The sequence below is a fragment of the Siphateles boraxobius genome, unplaced genomic scaffold (assembly GCF_051911475.1).
Source record: "Siphateles boraxobius isolate OS27281-9 unplaced genomic scaffold, OSU_SipBor_1 25, whole genome shotgun sequence".
NCBI classification, from domain to species: domain Eukaryota; kingdom Metazoa; phylum Chordata; class Actinopteri; order Cypriniformes; family Leuciscidae; genus Siphateles; species Siphateles boraxobius.
The window spans coordinates 35,983,189-35,993,137 of record NW_027508866.1 but is presented as its reverse complement, the minus strand read 5'-3'; the positions used below and the strand labels follow the sequence as shown (position 1 = coordinate 35,993,137).

The following is a 9,949-nucleotide window of genomic DNA, read 5'->3' as shown; positions in this document are numbered from 1 at the left end:
TTGGGTGAACTAGCCGTTTAATAGTTAGTAAGGTAGTTGTTAAGTTTAGGTATTGGGTGATTAAGGGATGTAGAATATGATCATGCAGAATAAGGCATTAATATGTGCTTTATAAGTACTAATAAACAGCCTATATCCTAGTAATATGCATGATAATAAGCAACTAGTTAATAGGGAGAATTGGACCCTAAACTAAAGTGTTACCAGATTTATCTATAAAATAGCATGTTATTATAACCAGAAACACGGCAACTGTAGTGCTTGTTTTTACTCGTTTGATTTAAATTATCTGTAACATTTACAATTAGTTGCGTTCTATTTTTCCGGAGCTGTAATTGGTTTAGTTTTCCCTCCAGCTGCAGGTGTCGTGGAACAGCTGTTCAGTTCTCAGTTCTGGTTAATCATGTGTCAATGATGATCAGTCAGCCGGAGGACATTTGTGCTGGTCACCAGAAAACTTCTTTTATACTTAGAATAGATTTATGAATGCTGTCAGGTAGATGCCAGTGTCACTAAAACTACTGATACAGGCTTTATTTTTATACTGCTTCTTTCGTTCTCTGTAGTGTTTTCACTGTGGTACTCTAGTAGTCCATGTTTCTTTGGTTCTTTTGTGTTTATTTGGTTGTAAAGTAGTTATAGTTTGTAAAGTGTCAGTCATGTTTGTGAACACATCACATAACACTAAAGAAAACCTTTACATTGTATCACTTGATTATTTATAACTGATTGTTATCGACTCACTCACTCACGGTACTGTAAGTATTAAGGCTTCTCGGATATTTACTGTAAGCTTGATTTAGCAAGGCAGCTTTTACATGTCTTTATGTATTTCTAAAATAAGGGATTGCAAACTTTAAGTACAGTGACGAACGAATTTATCATCTAATTCTGTGTTTCATTCAATAACAGTTTTCAAAGTTGTGTCTTAAGTGTTTTGATTCTGTGCAAATTCTGGAGTTATTGTTACTGATTTGGACGTCTGCACTGTGATCACAAATATTGATCAGAAATGAAATAAATCTATGTAATTATATGATGTTATTCTTGGACATTTTATTAATAATATTGCAAGCTGACAGACATGCTAAAGAAAAGAAAAATACACGACTAATGTCTAAAATTCAACACTGAAAGGCAGATAAAAGGAAACATTTTGAGGAATAATTTTTTTATGATGTCTAATGAACACCTCAATTTCGTTGAGACTTTTAACATACATTTACATGGTTTGATCCTCTTTTTTGGAGTTTTTAACTGTATTTGTGTCCTGAAGCGTACTTCAGCTTTCTTCCTCAAGAGGTCAGCAGAAGTGCACTAATATTCATCTCTTTTAGAAAACTGGCAAAAACACCACAGAACGCCTGCTGTATTTTACCTACCACAATGGAAATAGAAAAATACTATGATTAATAATAATAAATTAAAAATATTTATTTGTTTTCCCTTTCAGTGTGGTTTTTATTATTGTATTACCTTCTAATCATTCTCTCTCCCACTCTCTCTCTCTGTGTGTGTGTGTGTGTGTGTGTATACACATACACCTTTCAGAAGGTCATTGCAATGACATGTTCAACATTGTTCACTCTTTTGTGCACAACAGCATATGATCTCATATAAACACGAAGCTGCAGCTTCTCCCTGAAACAGATTCATGTTTGTAGACACATCTCAAACACGCTCATATCCTTCTGCAGTGTGGCATTTATACAGCAACAAAGAAGACACGAAAATGAAACCCTAATAGCTTATTCCTTCATGCTGCGCTCATGCACATGTAAATATGGCCAGAAATGCAGTCAGAAACATAATGCCTGCTAAATCCACACGGTTCTAATTATGTCTAACAGGAGATGCAATTTAGCTACAAATAAATCTAATGAAACCGGTGGTAATTATACTCGCATATGAACATAATTACTCATGCAATTTCAAAACGTTATATTTTTTTCCCTTCACAAGCCTGTTGTCTGACATAAAGATGCATGCATGCTGTGAATTGTATGTGTCAGAGTTGAAACAGCCCTTGATCCTGCAGAAATGTCCCAGCTGGCCTTGGGCTCCCCTGGTCTATTCCAGGTAATCAAATGCTGCCGGCATGCAGGTTTCCGTATTAATTACATCTCTTTAAGTGGCCTGTTCAAAGGCAGTGAATCATCCAGCAAGTTGAAGATAGAGTTTTTGAAGGTCACTTTCCTTTTTAGCTGGTGATCAATATCTGAAGCCTCTGGGCTCCATCCAGTTTCAGCTCCGCCGGAGACTAGAGAGAGATGTTGGCTTCTGAAAGACGAGTTTAAATATAGCATAGCATGAGAATACAGTGCAGAAGCTCAGAAGAAACAGTTCGCTACATCTGAAACACACAAAAAGTTCAAAGGTCAAAAGGTTTTATGTGGAAACTTAAAAGGATTCCAAACATATCACTTTGACTAAGACTAGTTTTGCTTTAACAGTGAGTAAATATCATCAATATTTTCATATAGGTTCAAATAAATGGCTTCACACTATAGATGACATTGAAATAAGCCTTGCTGTAAAAATTATATAGGCTATATTTTATTATTGATGCATCAATATATAGTGATATTATATGCAAACACATCAATATATAACGCAACAGATAGAAGTATAAATTCATAATATAAGTGCAAAAGTTACACATTAATCAAAATCTACTTAAAAAATGACACTGAATATAGAATAAATGGTAACACTTTAGTATAAGGAACACATATTCACTATTAACTATGATTTTTGCCTCAATAAACCTCTAATTAATAGTTAGTAAGGTAGTTGTTAAGTTTAGGTATTGGGTGGATAAAGGGATGTAGAATGTGGTCATGCAGAATAAAGGTATTAATATGTGCTTTATAAGTAATAATAAACAGCCAATATCCTAGTAATATGCATAATAATAAGAAACAAATTAATAGTGAGAATTGGACCCTAAAATAAAGTGTTACCGAATCAATGTACATTCATTTATTTTTTATACAGAACCTTACAGAATAAATCGTTTTTAGGAGATGAATAAAGATAATTAGTTTCTATTATAGAACCCAAATGAATCCCATTAACAAAAAACATGTGTGTTATGCTTGATTTATTCATGCAGGACATTTTAAATGCTTGAATGCTACATTTTTAGAGCATTGTCCATTTACTCAATATTAAATGAATGAGTCTGCAAATGAATGTGATATTTAAAATCCTTTGTTCAAATGCCATAGAAATACTTTTGCGGCCACCTAGTTTGTTATGATTTCATGCACACATTCTGAAAAGCACAAATGATTTAAAAAAGATATATGTGTCTAATGATGTATCTGTGAACTCACACTGAACTTGTTGCGTGACCTGTATGACAACACTGCATGTACAGTATCAGACCATGTTCAGGAATAGTATCAGTGAGCGTATTGATCAATATTCTCTCCAAACTGGAGTTTTGCCAGCCAGTCTTCACACTAAGTCCAATGATTCTGTCTGACAAACAAAAGATTTGCTGTGCTGTACAACAATCAATGCTGTCTACAGGCGAAATGAGCACTAGATCTCTTTTAATAAATATAAATTTCATTTTCTGTGATTAAATGGTCCACATATACAAATGTATAATGAAAAAGCAGCCGCAGTTATGCAATGAGCTATTGTAGTGACCATTTCATGGTGCTATTTCTCATTCAGCTAATTTACCATTAGATTAGTGCAGATGAAAGATGTACAAAGACATCAGACTCACCATTCAGACTGTTTGGATGAATGGATGCTAGACATGGCTGTGAATATGCTTAACAACACCCGTTAGCTGGCATAAATCAGAAGATTAGGTTGTACAAATACATAATAAAACGTTCTCCCTTTTTCACTGTATGAGGATAAGGAAAAATTGAGGTGGAACAGTCTTGAATGCTGTGTTTTGAAAACTTAATTCCAACGTCAGTGACATTTGATGTCATTGACGTCAAACATGACGTAGGCGCGAAGCAAGTGTGGTGAGATTTGAGAGCTGATGTTTTGTTTTTTTGTTTTTTTAAATATAAAACTGAGCTGCTTCAGAAATGTTTAGCCTGCGATATCAGAACGTTATAATAACTTTGTTAACGTTACCTAGTAAAAGGAAAGTTGCTGTTTTCCTCAAGGTGGCGCTCGGCGGTTCAGAAAGCCAAACATTCTCAAATTTGACCCATTTGTACCGTATTTTACATCCATTAATTTAAACGAGTGGAAACCGAAATACAAGTGGAAATGTTTATCAAGCCAGTTGATAAATAGGGTCTACAATAGAATGGGTTTAAAGCAGCTTAGCCTTAGTAAACTGGAAAGTAACATAATATGAAAACTTGCAAATTATTCAGCTCAGTTCAGTTCAATAACTGTGAAGTTGAGAAGTTTTGTTCTCATACGATAGTGTCAGTGCAGTTAAATCAGTAACATTGTGGATATTAAGTGAACGTTCTGATTTCTGATCATAAACATCTTAATGATCTGATTGATCCATCCTGACTAGAGCTAAGAAAAGCGATGACCACGTGACCACTGGTCTACGTGGAAGCAACATTATGGAAAATAATTTACACCTAAATATTGATACCGATAGGTTTTTAATGTACATTTAACTTAACAACTGACAGCGAAGAGTTAAAATAAAATTATTATTTATATCCATCGTACCTGACCAATTGCACATAACTTCCGGCCATGTAAGTACCGCCCATTTTCAGTTTGCGCAATTGCGCGGAATGTTTTAGCGCGGATGGTTTACCTGCTCCAATATAATGACGCAATAAGATGCTGATTTTGAAAGATGGGATATTAAAAACAATATTGGACCCCACAGCAAGTTCGTGAGTAAGCGATGTTAATCAATTCACATGCGAAGCGGTTGGTCCATCATTGCAGATGTCATGTATGCATAGAAATCAGGAACATCGGCAAAACAGCCGTTGAGCTGAAGCGTGTGACGATGGCTGTCTGAAATCGCATACTCTCTAGAGTTAGTACTTATTTGAATAATATTAGTTCATGACCGCTAAAAATTACGTTATATGTATATATATACTATGAATTTGTGTATGATTGTAACTACCATAGATATGTATTTATATCTTTGGTAACTACATTTGCTGTTGCCCTTGTCACGTGACCTACCAGTGTCAGTTGCGTTGCTTCACCGCCATTCAAAAGTCCTCTCCTGAGCTCCTGAGGCCTCATGGGATAGTAAAGTAGCTTTGTTCCAATTCAGAGGGTGCATCCTACCAAGTGACTGTAATGTAGTACTAAACTTTTTTTTGAAAGTTATATTAAACTGTCTGAAAACAAAAATAGGTTCACAAACTGTCTAAATATGTTCATGGTCCATTTCCGAGTATAAACTAGCTATATATAATCACATCTTAGTACGATATGTCAACATTTTAACCAATTTAAAGTTTTTATTTTTAACTTTACATATTTGAGTAAGCTGTAACCCATTACTTGCATTTAAAAGTATAATTCAGCAATTTCTCAAAAAAAATCCTGTGGCGCAATGATTTCTGGGGTAGGCAAGGTCATGAAAGGTCCATCTGTTATATCCTTCATTGCACGGGAAACAAAGGACGCATTTGAAGGAGCCTTCGAATTGGGACAGACTTCGTAGACACAATCGGCCTCTAAATTGGGACGCAGCCAAATACAAACTCTTTTATGAGTACTGTGAATTCGGATATACTTCTTCTGTCACATACTGTTTTTCACCTACTATATATAGTAGGGAAGTATGCGATTTTGGATGCATCCAAAGACTTTCATGCATTGATTGACCTTGTACATTTATTATGCCATTGTGTATACTTTGATGTTTGGTTGTCTGTTAGCTGACTCACACAGATGCAGTGTTTCCCCTAGGATTTTTTTCATAGACCCCCCGAAACTACTAGTATCACGGAGCGGGCGTTCTAAAATTTTTAGTAATCAAAAATCATTTCTATTTAATTGAAATCATGAAACTTATACAATTATTAAACTTACACAACATTAAAAAAATTCTGACATTTTTTTTTTCCCCAAACAGATTCAGTGTTGTGTTTTCTCTGGTAATCAAATGAAGACATAATACATTAATTTAATTTCTTTTAATCATATGAGATTAAACTTTTTGTCAAACAATGTGTTGCACAATGAGCTTTACTGTTAAAATTAAAGTTCTACTGTACAACAATAATATATTTCTGTGAAGTTAAACCAAACTTTTATTTTGACGGGTTGCCGAGAGAGTTTGTGTTTATGACATGATAATAGTTTCAGAGTCACACTTAGGACCTTCGGGTCCAAATGGGCCGGAAAGGTGGATACATATTTATTAAAAGAAAATCATATATTTTTTTTTTACTTGTTTTTTATAATATTTTTTTCTTTTCTTTTTTGGTGTTTTGAGAATTTTATGATTTATAATTAATATTTATGCAATAAATATGACCCATTTCCCCCCAGTTTTCCCCCCATTGAATATAATAGAAAAATATAAAAAAAATATTTTAAATTTTTTTTTTTACGCTGTATTTCATTTTAGAGTCAAGCCTAGACCTCATGAAAGCAATTTTTGAAATGAGATGGATGCCATCTGGTGGACAAATTGAGCATTTTAAAAATGCAAAACACATAGGTAATCTGAATTTATTGGTTTGTTTATGTATAAAAGTGTGTTTGTGTGTGTGGATGTGTCTGTTTTGCACTCTTGATGTTTTATAGATTCACCCCTTCACTGTTGTGTGCTTTTTTTCTGGATCTTGACTGATTTGTAGATTGTACGCACAAAAAAACTCGGTATTTTCACATTTTTGCCAATTTGCCATTCATTTCCTATCCGGGTCCATTTCGTGTGACAATTTTTTTTTTACAACCACTTAGATTATTCAAATCCTGTCCCCAATTTTTTTGGATGTTCATATACCAAGTTCCAAAAAAGTCACCAAATTTCAGACCATTCCAATGAAGCTATGATTTAAAAAAACATTTTTTTAAATTCGTCGGGTCCGCCCCCGAAGTGACTTTCAGAGCAGATCTAGAGTCTGAAGATGAAGTTAATGCATTCGTGTCCTCATAAAGGCAAAAAACAGCGTGAGCGTCACACATGCTTCAGTGTGTGTGTGTGTGAGGTAAATGAAACTGCACGTCGTCTGCACCAGTCATTCACACAGAACATGTAGGATTCGTATTTAAATAGTATTTTTGCGGTTTAATATTCACACAAAGTAGTCTATATTGCAATTTGATTTCAAGTGTACTGAACTGCTTTTTATTTATTCATCAAAAATTCTGCGAAATTCCACGATATACATTAAATTCTGTTTTTATGACTGGATTTCACGATTCTTCCGCATTTTCTGCATTGCGAAAATCATAGCCGCTAAATTTACTACATGGAGCTCATGCGTCCGTTTTTTAATTTTTTTATATATTTTTGTCATTCTTTCAGGGGGGAGGGGGGGGGGGGGGCGCCAAACAATCTCGGGGAAACACTGACAGATGTGGTTTTGTTGAAGTTGCATCCAATCTGGGCCTTCAGAAAAAATCCTTATTGTTGACTTGCACTGTACTTTTACAGCTGGGAATGAGGTCCCTGATGTTTAATAGATCACGACCAGGAACTAGGGAATGGAATGAGACACTGCAGTTGTCAGCCGACAATGACTTAGTTGACTGCGTCAGCATATTAAAATGCTGGTTTAATTGCTTGAACAAGAATCAATGCGTGTCAATCCATTTCATGACGTCTGTGTTTCCAGAGAGTGGAAAATTGTGATGAAAAACCTAACTATGACCATTTTTGATGTAAGAAACCTTTAACTAACATTGTAATTGGACTTAATGAAAGAAAATTAAATGATGCAAAATGAATATGACCCCTTTCAGTATGTTCCTGGTGAACTTTTACGTGGACGGCAGCCTTGATGATTGAGATTGTTTGGGTGGGACGCAGGAAATAGTTCTTTGATCACGCCATCAATTCAAAACAAATCGGACCTGCAATGCTTTAGCAGAAAGACTCTTGAATTTTGCAACCAAAATACAGTCAAACCAAAATTTATTTAGACACCTTTAACATTTCTCACATTATCTCAGTTTATTCGCTATAGTTTAGAAAATGGTAATAAAATAGGACAAGAACTCAGAGTTATTAATTCAGTTGATATTTCACTGGTTTTGTCCGTCCTTCTGTTAGACTCTCACACATGAATTATGTTGAATATCTGTCAGCTGTTAAATTTAACTACACAATCAGATAATACCAGTTTAGCTCAACCGATTACCAAGCAATGCTTCATGTTGTTCAGTCTGTGGTGTAAAAAGGTGCATTAGCAATTAAAGAAAAAACACTTCAGCAAAACATGATCAGCTCAAAGTGTCCCAATCATTTTTGGTCCCAAATGTTTATACATTTTACTGGTAATCTACTAGCTATATGAAGAATTTTTGTGTATAATGTTTCACACTCACAGTTTACTTTATTTATCCTCACTTACATAAATTAACTTTAGTGTCCTGCACCCACTAGTAAAACAAATATTAAAAATTATATCTCGTGTCTGAATAATTTTTGGTTTGACTGTACATTGCCATCGTACTATATTATTATTAAGGGTCTTGAGAAGCCACCAAGGGTAAGGCCCTAAAAACAATATTTCAGATTATAACTTTTTTTAAATTATTTTTAAACTGTTAAATTGGTTTTACATGGTAGAAATCCCCTCCAAAGGCATTTTTGTGTGAACGAGAATTGAGTTAAAGGGATACTCCATTTTTTTTGGAAATAGGCTCATTTTACAACTCCCCCAGAGTTAAACTGTTGAGTTTTACCGGTTTTGAATCCATTCAGCCGATCTCCGGTTCTGGCGGTACCACTTTTAGCAAAGCTTAGCATACATCATTGAAGTGGACAAGACCATTTATTCATTTCTATCTCACATTATACTATAGAATGGCTTCAGAACACTTATAATATAGTGCACGAACACTTAATGGTGCTTTATAATACTTTTGTGGGGCTTAACAATATCACAATAGTAAACACACAATTTCGGATTTAGATCGGCCTCGTCTGACCGATACCCGATCCGGCAAAAATGGCTGTATCGGAGCCGATACCGATACTGGATCGGATCGGCCCCATCCCTAGATATGACTGAAACTACACAAACTCAGTCCCGGTCACTTTGGAAGTTACCGAGCTGGAGACTATTTTCAGGCGCTGCGTCATATCATTGCGCCTGCTGCACTCATGGTACGGCAGTAAAGTTTCTTGATTATTACGCAGGAAGTAGAGTATAGTTTAGAGAAAATCCAGTCTAGAAAATCGCAACTTTACATTTTCCGTCGGTCTTAGTGCACAATGTAACTACAGAAGAGTCAAGTTTTAAATAGGAAAAATATCGAAACTCTTTGGTCATTTTTTTTGAGAAATGCTAATGGTCTTGTCCACTTCAATGATGTATGCTAAAAGTGGTACCGCCAGAACCGGAGATCGGCTGAATGGATTCAAAACCGGTAAAACTCTGGGGGAGTTGTAAAATGAGCCTATTTCCAAAAAAAGTGGAGTATCCTATTATGAATAATTGCTTTTGACATTATACTGTACTTCCATATATCTTTGAATCATTTGGCTCTTAGAAAACAGATCTCTACCAATAATTTACAGGGCTATATTGTGAATTTTGTATTGTGAATTGACTTGAGTTAGAGTGGAAGTAACTGTGTTGATGGTACATGGCACCACATTTTCTCACGCCTTTCCAACCCTTTGTGAGCTACAGATACGTAAAAACTACACCCCAGTCACTGTGTTTTCTTTGGGATAAGCAGGAACGTGTCAGCACAAGTTCACGTCGACTCTTAAAGGGTTTTTTCCCCGACCAGCTGTTTTTAAACCATTTCCTTGTTGCAAACTGTCACACAATCTTGCTCGTTT

At 35.2% G+C, this 9,949-nt stretch overlaps 1 protein-coding gene across 5 annotated transcripts in view; it reads left to right on the top strand.

The window, feature by feature from the left end:
- The first annotated feature begins 4,733 nt into the window (after positions 1-4,733).
- Positions 4,734-9,949, top strand: part of LOC143750623 (3',5'-cyclic-AMP phosphodiesterase 4D-like) — a 291,108-nt gene continuing 285,892 nt past the window's right edge. For 2 of the 5 annotated variants that reach the window (XM_077243790.1, XM_077243787.1), the window contains exon 1: positions 4,739-4,851. The gene's annotated coding sequence lies outside the window, so the exon portion shown is untranslated. Of the gene's footprint in view, positions 4,852-9,949 lie in introns of all 5 variants that reach the window. The other 3 variants (XM_077243791.1, XM_077243789.1, XM_077243792.1) reach the window with 3 other exon arrangements.